The 12,137-nt window shown below is 42.0% G+C and overlaps 1 pseudogene; it reads right to left on the bottom strand.

The window, feature by feature from the left end:
• LOC107109889 overlaps positions 1–12,137 on the bottom strand; it is a 24,621-nt pseudogene that overhangs the window by 1,471 nt on the left and 11,013 nt on the right.

Here is a 12,137-nt window from a genome sequence, read left to right as displayed (position 1 = left end):
CTTGGAACCCCCCCCCCCCCGGTTTTGAGCAGGCTCCAGAGAAAACACAAAAAAGAGAGGCCTGAGAAACTCGCTGTTCAGTGACCCTCCAGCTAAACACACCTCATAGTTGTAAGTCTGGTAAAGGGATCCAGCATCAGCATCTCCACAGTTCTCTGTGAAAGTTGGTCCCACTGGGAAATTCAGGGTGGAGCGCTCTAGAAACTTCCTCCTTTTCTGAATCTTGATGGCCACAAACACCACCAGAGAAACCACAAAAACTTAAAGAGATGGCAGCCAAGCACATGACCAGCTGCATTGTCAGAGTATGGTCCTCCTCCTCCATCACTTCATCCTTTGTTGCTATTCATTGAGGATACTCCAGCTCTGACTAAGTTAGTCACATAGGCATTTTCTGGACCAGAATTGGAAGACGTTCTAATTCAGCAGCTGTGCATTTGGCACCAGACACATGACTCTCACCTTATTAGGCCTCATAAACATCCTTGTCTTGTGTCTATTAACCTTGCTGCTTAACATTCCTTTTTTGGTCCAGTATTAACTTACTGGTTATTTCATTGTAATATGTAATATTGTAACGTGTATATAATCAGAACCTCAAATTGTTTGATCTCTGAAGAAGGCCTCCAAGGGGCGGAAACATGTCAGGTCACTGATATTGTCCCTTTTGTTCAGGTCACTTACACTTTGTAATGAGGCATTCATTGGGCCCTTGTATTTTTAACTGTCTTTCTAATAAATACATGCATTTTTGCATATAATAACACTAGGTTTTAATACTGGCTTCTTTCTTACCCTTGCGGTTCTTGATTTCAGATATTGGGTCAAGTTTGTTTTCACATCCCTGTGCCTTACGGTCTTCCTCCTCCATCACTTCATCATTTGGGATAGCCAACATTTTCATATAAGGGTCAGGAAAACCATCCGCTAGCATAATGTTTAGCATTGCAGACATGGACTGGAGGAATGACTCCAATTATTAGTTTCTGTTTGAAAGTGTCTCGTTTGTTCATTGGTCTCATGGTTTTCACTTCTCTGTTCTGGGCCCCCACACTGAACAGACCTGGTTCTGTGGCCTTCAGGAGCTCATAAGGAAGCCAAGAGTTCTGACCAGAATCTCTGTCTACTGCCACCACCTTGGTGACAAAGTAGCCAGCCTCTGCCCCCCTGGGAACCAGGTCATTGGATGGGGAAGTGCCATTCTGAAGAGGGTACAGGATGAATGGGGCAGTGTCATTTTCATCCAAAACAACAACTCAGACCTCAGCTTTGGAGCTCAGGGGAGGAGAACTGCTGTTCACAGCTCTCACAATCACTTGTAAAATTTTCATCTGCTCATAGTCCTGTGATCGGATAGCATACAGATTCCTAGTTGATAGAGATGTAAGACGACACATGTTGACCTTCCCAGGCAACAGAGAATAGGTCCCTTTGGCATTCTGCTCCGTGTCCAGATCCCTGGTTCGAACCAAACCTAATAGCAGACCTGGAATATTGTTTTCCTGTAGCTGCATTTCATATCTTGACTTTTCAAATACTGGAGCATTCTCATTGACATCTGAAATCTGGGCATTAATTACTCTTATTGAAGTAAGCCTCAGCCAGCCATTGTCTATCACTGTGATAGTGATGTTGTATTCTGAGGTTCTTTCTCGGTCAAGGGGTGAGGATCACCAGCTGGTAATAGTTATTCTCTGAGGTTTTTAACATGAAGGGCAAATTTGCCTCAATGGTGCAGGGAGTTCTGCCATTATCTCCAGAGTCTTGATCGGTGACACTGAAGAGGGCTGCAACAGTATCTGGAGGTGAATCTTCTGAAAAGGGGCCAGTGATGGAAGTTACAGTCACCTCTGGGGCATTGTCATTGCTGTTGTTGACCACCACAGATACTTTGCAGTATGTTCATGGCATACTTTTTGTCTTCATAATCAATGGTTCCTGTTACAATAAGTTCTTCAGTATGTTTGTTAAACTTGAGGGATCTGAGAACACTTTCTGACACCTGGCTGACTGAATAAATTATCTCCCCAGAGGAACCTAAATCCCTGTCCGTTAGTAAGAAATGGAAGATAAAGAAGTATAAGTGGTCAGTAGCAGGTCAACCAATGGAGCAAGTAGAGCATTTTAAATATTTAGGAAGCATCTTTCAAGCAAATCTTTTCTGGAAGGTGAGCTTGAACTTTGCTGTTAGAGCCACTATGCATACTGGGAAGGCCATCTCAAGATTTTATTATTCCACTGGCGGCCAATATGTTCCTGCGGCAGTCAAAGTACTCAACACTAAAGTTGCTGGGCAGATGTTATATGCTGCTGGGGTCCGGATCAGTCCAGTAACAGACAATATACAGACCTCTATTAAAGTTCATACACAATATTATGGGAAACCTCAGTGTGTGTCTGGAATAGCCCTGAGAGCTGAAGTTGGGGAGATGTCTCATGAAGCAAAGGCCTGGGAAAGAGCATTCAATTTGAAAATCAGAACTCTAAAATGAAACCCAGATTTAAACATCCTTGGACTAGTTAAGCTAGACCACCACACAAGTGATTGGGACAGATTATTATGTCTGGGTATCACCCATGATGTGATAGAAGTCACAAGTAGACAAGAACTGTCACTTATTAGAAGGTGCGTGAGAGACTTTGACTATGAGAGCACATCGATTAGAGCCTGCAGAGTGTGCTCAAGCTTTCCAGTAGGCATTCTGCCTCCAACAACCATGCCAAACTACTTATCCGAGATCATTCTTCCAAAGTATAGAAGGGCATTCATGCTAGCATGCCTGAATGCCCTACCTTCAGTTGTGATATCAGGAAAATTTAATGGGATTTAATACTCAGATTGACTCTGTAATTGCGGCAGCAGTAAAATTGACTCTATGGATCATATTTTGCTTGAGTGTCCCAAATTTTCAGTTCTAAGAGATGAACTGAGCTCCCCTTTATTTAATCAGGACTTCCTCTTTCCTGAAGCAAAATCATCCTAGTTACTTAGAGACGAAGATGAACAAACTACTCTGCATGTGGCAAACTTTCTAGCAGCTGTTGTCAAGTCACATGACAACTTTTGCAGTAGCAACCTTTTAAATTCTTCCATATTTTCCTGCAGAACAAGGCTTATTGTGGGATGAGGGTTTGCCATTTATGACTCTGGTTGCCAAAGTAGTAACAACAATAAATAAATAAAACCACAGGAAGCAAAAGCAGATAAAACCTTAGTGATTTAAACAGGTTAAAACATAGCAAAGGCCCCGGTCATGCTAGAGAGACAGAATGCTAGAGAGACGGAAGATAGACGGATTTTCTGGTCGCGATCTCACTGCCACATCTGGGAAGCGTAGAGCTCATGTGGCTCACTCGAGGCTTCACTCCGAAGATGTGCTGTAAAAAACTAGTACCTCCAAGGTACTAGTTTCCGGAAACCGCGGGGCAAGGGCAGGCGTCAGATCACGTTTCCGGTGTTAGCTCGTGGCATCCGGCGCCTGCCCATGTCCTGTCGCGAAAAGTGTTTTTTTTTGTCAAGTCTCCACGGGTGTGCACAAGCACCCAACGGCACATGCAAACACTTGGGTTAAAAAACACAACACAACCCCCGCGGCGCCACTTCCTTGCCGCGCCGCAGGAGTGAGGTATGATCGGCACCTCCCCCCAACCACGGGACGTCGGCGGGACATCGGGCGGGACGTTTCATCTGGCTGCCGTGTGGTAGTTCGCTTCGGGGCAAACAGCCATGCCTCCCCCTCGCAATATCTGGCCTGTGTGACCGGGGCCAAACTACACTATCTAAAAAACTGTCCCTTTCAGTTGGACCTTTTCTTCTTTGCTGCAAAAGCAAACAAGGAAACTCTATAACAAACATATGCATCAATATCAGATAACAGGAAAACAATCTTCTCAGCATCTAGATATAGATTTATAGCAGGTAAAATTCCTGCCAAAATATTTTCCTGGGAATCAGTATATAACGGGCAATATAGGATATAATGGGGTAAATCTTCTTGTGTGAGAGATCCACAGATACAGACACATTGATCCATTGGTATTTTGGAGTAACAGCCAGTCAATAGTGCCATTGTCATAGGTTGAAATTGCAATGAAGTAAAAATCGCTCTAAGATTGTGATTAGAAATTTTAGCAAACTAGGAAGGTCTGAAGTGATCAGATTTGATTAGTTTATACCACAGTGCTGCTTTAGATTTTAAAATTAAGGATTACCCAATCAATTCATCAGATTTATATATCCAGACTCTAATAAGAAAATTATCTTCAGAAGGGTCTAAAAGACCGTCAGGGATGGAGTCTAAAAATGATGGACCGTCAGGGATGGAGTCTAAAAGACCGTCAGGGATGGAGCAAACAAGGAAACTCTATAACAAACATATGCATCAATATCAGATAACAGGAAAACAATCTTCTCAGCATCTAGATATAGATTTATAGCAGGTAAAATTCCTGCCAAAATATTTTCCTGGGAATCAGTATATAACGGGCAATATAGGATATAATGGGATAAATCTTCTTGTGTGAGAGATCCACAGATACAGACACATTGATCCATTGGTATTTTGGAGTAACAGCCAGTCAATAGTGCCATTGTCATAGGTTGAAATTGCAATGAAGTAAAAATCGCTCTAAGATTGTGATTAGAAATTTTAGCAAACTAGGAAGGTCTGAAGTGATCAGATTTGATTAGTTTATACCACAGTGCTGCTTTAGATTTTAAAATTAAGGATTACCCAATCAATTCATCAGATTTATATATCCAGACTCTAATCAGAAAATTATCTTCAGAAGGGTCTAAAAGACCGTCAGGGATGGAGTATCTTAAAAGAATATTATTAAAAAAAACCCAAGGCATTGCAAGTCTTTTGATAACAAAAATTGAATGATTGTTGACTGAGTGGAATAGGTCTAAAGATTTTATTCCTTTTCCAGTATTTTAGAACTACAAGATATACCCCAGCCCTGAGAGAAGGGAGCCCTGTATTTTGCTCTCATCAGGGCTGCTGGAGACCCCTTGGGTATGTGTCTTAGAAATGATTTTGAATTATTTGCAAACTGGATATAATATCCTCATTCCGTCCCCATACTTCTGCTCCATACTGGAGAGGGGGAACAAACTTGCTGTTAAATTATTTCAAGGCTGTATCTATAAGACAACCACCCTTTGAATAATGAAAGGACAGGATAGACCCTACTATTCTTGACACAGAGGATTTAACTGTTGCCAGATGGGCATTCGAATTTAGGGTTTCTCTAAATGTTACTCCAAGATATTTAAAAGAGCTACATTGTTTGACTGGATTACCAAGAATACTCCAGGAGGATGTTTTAGGCCTTTTCCCAAAGACCATTACTTTTGTCTTTTCATGATTAATGTTAAGAGCTTCTTCCTTACAGTATAACCCTGGCTGATGTAATAACCTTTTCAATTCAATTTTGGTCAAAGAATTAGGACCATACTGTCCACGTATAACAAGATTGATATTTTTTGCTGCCCCAGAGAGTGTGGGCCAGATAGGCTCTTAACTGTGTTGTTTATACACAGGTTAAATAATAGGGGAGCTAGTATGCACCCCTGCTTCACACCTTTACAGGTTGGAGTTCTGTTAGATAGAGAGCCAGAGGTTCCCACCCTGATTTGGACATGAGTATCTCTATGCAACCCACAGAGCAGGAATAATAACCACTTATCTATTTTCATATCCACAAGCTTTAACCATAAGCGGGATTCATAGAATCAAATGCAGCCGCCAAATCAAAAAAAGCTACATATAATGCTTTTGTGGGTCCATGTATACCAAAAGTAAGACAATTTGTAGAGAATCTGAAGTGAAGCATGCTTTAAAAGAAATTATTAATGGCCATCCCCACAAGCTAAATATCTGGACCAATTGTCCTGCTTACCAAAAAAAAAATTCTTCTATACAAACATAAATGTTCATGGTGGTGCCTAGCCATGATGAAGTTTTTATTATTATTATTATTTTCTGACCAAAAACACTACAACACTAACACTACCCTAAAATAAGCTATACAAGAATCATATATAATGATTGAATGCATATTTAGCTAAGGCTCTCTCTATAAAGAAATAGTTTTTGGAATACAGCTAGTTTCTACTGCTTCTGTTACAGACTGGTAAATATAAAACTGAATCAAGTAAATACAAACAATAAGACTTTTAGGCTTATACAATTCTACTAAATCTGTTTCTTCCCTTTATTTTTCTTCTTTTCATATTTCCATTTGACTTTCAGGACTTTTGGGGCTGCTGCCCCTAATTCTGATTCAGAGTCTTCTTCTGGGTTACTACTTGCTGTTGATTCCAAATCTCCTGACCCATGTGTGCTGCTTTTTTCTTCGATATCTTGTTCCTCTGCTGTATCTTTTTTGTTCGCTGATTTTTGTTGTTGTTCCAAGAACATCTTTGCTTTTAAAACAGAGTCTATCTTTTCTTTTTTTTATCTTTGTAGTTGAAGACCAGTCCTTTGGGTATTATCCATCTGCAGGGGATGGAGTTTTTCTGCAAAAAGCTGGTTAAATTTTTGTATTGAGTCCTCTTCTTTCTTATTTCAAATGGAATGTCTTTAAGACTCTAATTTCTTCATCTTTGATTTTTAAGGTAGATCTATTTGCGGTCTTGAGCACCACGTCCCTTGTTGATCTTTTAGAGAATCTCGCCACTATCTCCCCAGGCAGGCTCTTTTTCTTAATAAATTTTGGATATGTCTGATAGACTAAATGCAGATCGCTTTGCAATGTATTTGCTGTTAAACATGTAATTGGGGCCTACACTTCACTTAATAATTCTTTCAGATTCTCGTCTTGCTGTTCAGGAACACCTTGAAATTTCATAACATACACTAATTTTTCCATTTGTTGTCTTAAAAGTTGGTCTTTATCAGAGGATCTTTTCCATCACCTCCAGTTTTTGATTAGTCTCTTTTGTTTTGGCTTCAACCTTTTTCACTGATTTTGCAGTCTCCTCTGTTTTTAAGTTCGTATCTTTAAGCTGTTTTTGGATCTCATCCAACTTCTTATTGGTGTTAGTCATCTGCTCCAGCAGAGGGTGCAATGCAGTAGCCAACATGTTCATAAAGTCGATATTTATTTCCAGTTTAGTAGCTGGATGTGCTGATCTTGTAGTTCCAGGAGAGTGTCTCAGTCTCGTCGCCATCTTTTCTGCCCACCCAGTCATTGTTTATATTTCAAGGAAAGTTTTCAAAAGTCAGTAAAAGTTGCTTCAAAAGCTCACTTTGGTTAGATTTGTACTTTGCCTGATTAAGTCAACCATCGCCATTTCTCCTAGCCCCTCTCAGTAAATGAATTCGATTAAAAATGTTTGGGGGCGCACTGTGAACTAGCTTCCTCCCCCTCTGTTGATGCTGTTTGGGGCTTCGGAGCTACGCTTTGCCAAATAGCCAGTCAAAAAGGAATTAGCACTCATGCTTCATTCCATGCCTGCTACCGAGGTAGGGAGAGCTTTATTTTCACTGGATCACTTGTTCGCTCGCCTGGTGTATGCCTCTTGGTGCCATAATGGTGCAGCGGCGGTGGGACCTATTGGAGCTTGGAGGTGCCTCAATTCCTTGGCCACAGCCTTGGGAGAGGCAACCTTTAGCACCCCAGGCTGGGAGTCCCCTACAAGGACTCCGGGGGGGAAGGTCTGGATCAACCGGCCCCCCTCCCATCCGCTGCGTCATGGGCCGCTCCTTTCGGAACACTGAAGGAGCACAGCCGCCATGAAAGTTGCCAAAACCAGAAGTCTGCCATAATGAAGTTTGTTGTCCAAGACTTTTGCTGGTCACTGCTTCTGTGTTCTGTGTGATGATTCATCATTGGAACATTAAATTGTATACAATTTCGATATATAAGAACACAAAAGAGAAAGGCCACTTTGCAGAAAGACCCACAGTAATGTGGAAATTATGGTTTTTGTGAGGAGGTTTTATGGAGTCATACATTAACAATTGGTATAATTTGGCCTTCCCATGAGTTATGGCCATGTAGATTTGTGTTTCCAATCCCATATCAATCCATGAGATGTAGCTGCGCTATATCGGTAACCACTGAAACTGTACAATGTATGCATATTGGTTATGTTATTGACTGGGGGCGGGAAACAATTCTTATGCACATATCAGTTTTGTTGTGTTGTCTTCTGCTTCTGTAATCTTAGTCCTGCAGCATTGCTTATTGGAGGGTTTGGGGTTTTCTTGCTGTTTTATTGAATTGCTTTGCATATTTTGTAATCCGCAATGAGTCTCAGTGAGAAAGTCAGGCTATAAATGGAATTAATGGTAATGCAGTAGCAACAGGAGGAATAGATGTATGAAGAGAATGAAGGACGTTCAGCATTTAGATGTTAGTCGTTGACATGAAAATGTAAATATTTTTGTATCCGCTCAGAGCATCACCTTGGGCCTTGCCACCCCAAAGTCAGTTGAGCTGACTCATTGAAGAGTGTCACAGCAAGAGTGGAGGAATTAGGAAGTTCTGCAACTATAATGGTGACGTAGATTGTGAGCCCTATTTTGGGCCCCATCAATTGTGTGCATGGCAATGGGGAAAGGAAGCCCTAGTATATAATACACACATCCCCTAGTAATTATTTTTTCATACACACAATACAATACGTGGTAGAACCCATAATTATACAACCTAGGCTTTAGGAATCAAGCAGATTATAAATAAAATACGTATCATATCATGTCTTAACTAGACACATTGAGATAAGCAGCCTATAAATAATCAGTTCACTGAAGGTGATAAACTCCTATATCTGGACAACTATAATATCACAGCTAAATTAAACTCATTTTGTCTACCAAACTTTAAGATACCTTACATAACTAAGATTAATTATAGAAGATTATTTTCTTTTCCCAGTCATCAGTCCAGTCAAATCACATAAAAATTACACAGCTGAAAACATTGAATTAAATACCTAGTCCTCTTTTCTAATAATCTAAAAACGGCTTCCAAGAATCAGAGAAGCCCAGTCAATTTAAAAAGATTAGCCAACTCCCATACTTTACTTATGTAAGCCTTAACATTTAAACATATTGCCTCTTTTCGGTTTTTAGCTAACAATGTTTGATGGCTCTCAATAAATCAAGAACCATACTTTTATGTTTTATAGGTATATCTCTAGGCAAAATTCCCAATCATAAACAAATAGGACTATTTACTTGGGTTATTCCTATAATTTCTTAATTTCCCTAATTCTGTCCCTTCAAAACTTCATAACTATTTATAAAACATATGTCTTTAGTCGCCATCTAACTGTCTACATTTCCAGCAGATATACTGTTCACATGCAAAATATGATGTAATTTCTGATCATCAACTTCATTAAAAATTTCCTTCTTTCCTACATTGCTGATGGAGCCAAAGTAAAAATATTAAATCACTCCTGTTCAGATACAGAATCACCTGTGATTTTTGCCAACTTTTAAAAACAGTACATTGTGCCAGTGGGGGAATTAGACTCAGGAAAATTGCAAAAATGTTCCATAAAATGGCAGGTAATTGTTGGTATTACTCTAATGAAAGGACAGGTTACAACCATATGTGGTGGTTCTGTGAAAAGGCACAGTCTTTCTGGAATATAGTTCAGGAAACCATACAGGATGTGTTAGGACTTGATCTTCCTTTAAAAAACAATTTCCCTCTTAACAACATTAAAATGGTGGATGTTGCTCATCAAGATGTGATGCTAAATTTAATAACAGCAGGAAGAAGAAGAAGAAGAAGAAGAAGAAGAGATTGGATTTATACCCTGCCCTTCACTTGGAGTCTCAGAGCGGTTTACAAACTCCTTTCCCTTCCCCTCCCCACCACAGACACCCTGTGAGGTGGGTGGGGCTGAGAAAGCTCTGACAGAAACTGCTCTTTATCAAGAACAGCTCTTATCAGAACTACAGCTTGCCCAAGGTCATCCAGCCAGGTGCAAGTGGAGGAGTGGGGAATCAAACCCGGTTCTCCCAGATTAGAGTCCGTGCACTTAACCACCACACCAAACTGGTAAGGATTGTCTTTCCACAGTTTTGGAAGTTTCGCTCTGAACCAAACACAAGGGAACAGGCATTGAAAACTTGGAATATTTTATTTAGTTATTTAATTTATACCCTGCATTTGATTGCATTTAAATAGTCTAAACAGGCAAAACACTTGGAATCTTGTTGGCTTATCTTGTTATGCTCTAAATCAGCTTGTTATGCTGATTTAGTAAATTAATGGTTATGCACTTCTGTGGCTCTGGATTTCTACTTCTATAGCATTTAAAACATTTAAAAAGGGAACGGTGACTGAAGACAGAGCATACAGAAGAAGAATGACCCAACTACAAAGTGTTGGTTGGCTCAGAGGAAAATCCTCTTATGGGTCTTAGGCACAGGAAGACCTAAGATCAAGGAGAAGAGCCTAATGTGGAGAAGAACAGAGATAATAAGGGGACAGGCCAAAAGGAGATGGAGGAGTACAACTGGATATCACATACTGAATGCAAATACATACGCTTGTCTTAAATGACGCTTGTCTAGCCATGACAGAGTCTCCAAGCAATGGTCCCAGACTTACCTGGGGCCAGGGCTATTTTTGGGCAGGAACGCACAGGAACGGAGTTCCGGCTGGCTTCTGAGTTGGCCACGCCCAGCAGGAACTCATTAGCATAATAGGCCACACCCAACCGCAGAAACTCGTTAGGATTGGCTACATTAGGGGTGTGTGGCCTAACATGCAAAGGAGTTCCTGCTAAAACAAAAGGCCCTGGGTTTTGACAACAAACAAGGTAAACAGAATAAGAAGCAAAAGGTGGGTGTGGCTGGATGGCCACACTTCTGGTAACATGCCCAATGTGCTGTGCCGTCAGGGGTGTGGCCTAATATGCTAATGAGTTTCTGCTGTTGGGTGTGGCCTATTATGCTAATGAGTTCCTGCTGGGCTTTTTCTTCAAAAAGAGCCCTGCCTGGGGCTCTTTGTGGGGCCCAGGGCTGGGAGTAGGAGAACGAAGGCTGTCTTGCTGGCCCTGAGCAAGCTCAAGTGAGTGGTCCCCCACAGCAGCCCAAGCCAATTAGCCACGCAGACCTGGTGCTCAGAGTATCCACTCTGCTCCGTCCCTTCCCCATTGTACCACGGCAGCGGCTGCAGCGGTGTGTTCTGTTGTTCCGGCTCTCCCCCACCCCACCTTCCCTCGGATTCTCGGTGGTTATGGTTCGTGTTTTGGCCTACTTCGTTTTAGTTTTCTGGTATTTTTGTCACACCTTGTTTGGGCACTAGGACAGATCTATTTGGGGGGAGGCTGTGCCTATGCACCTGCCTCCTCCAGTTCGGGGACTTCCTTAAGGGGTCTTGGGGGTGGAGCCATTCAGCAGTATACCCAGTTGGGGGCTCTCGCTTGGCTCTCACCACTAGATGGCAAGGGAACCAGGCAGTGGCTTCTGCTCATGGATATCCCCGGGGCTTGTCACTCTACAGTTTCCTCCCAGTGGCATGCTGGGGAAATGGGGTTATATCAGATGGAAGTGGGTCACCCAATCCTGGATCCGTCCCCATGCTGCACCAATGCTCCTGAGGTTGCATTCAATAAATCTGTAGCCTATTTCCCCCCCCTTCCCCCCCCAATTCTGGACTGTGTTGTTCTTCCTTCTTGTCCTTGCTTTCACCCAGGGGTCTTGTTGTAGAAAAAGAGCTGCCGGAGCTCATTAGCATAACTCATTAGCATAACTTATTTGCATATGCCACGCCCCCTGACATCACCGGAAGTGACAGAAGGCCACACCCCCTGACATCACCGGAAGTGTGTCAGAAGGCCCGGCTACTTACCCTCCTGCTTCATCCTCATTCCCAAACGGAATGAGGATCGAAGCAGAGGGCGGGGTAAAGAAGGGGCGGGGCTTCACCACGTGACCGCCCCACCCCCTAGAGGTTCTCTTCCGGAGCTCCATACCTGAGAGCTCCCCCCCGACTAGAGCCCTGAAGATAAATGAAATGAAGGGATCACTGCAAAAGCATCTTTATATGTTTGTGCATACCAACAGTATTACAGGGATCAGATGTGGAAGAAAAATCATACAGTCAAAATGGAAGCCGATGAAAATCATGCAAAACAATGCCAACGGGGGGGGGGGGACCAA

Source organism: Gekko japonicus, unplaced genomic scaffold (assembly GCF_001447785.1).
Source record: "Gekko japonicus isolate JY-2015 unplaced genomic scaffold, Gekko_japonicus_V1.1 scaffold3835, whole genome shotgun sequence".
Lineage (NCBI taxonomy): Eukaryota > Metazoa > Chordata > Lepidosauria > Squamata > Gekkonidae > Gekko > Gekko japonicus.
This window is presented reverse-complemented; position numbering and strand designations above follow the sequence as displayed.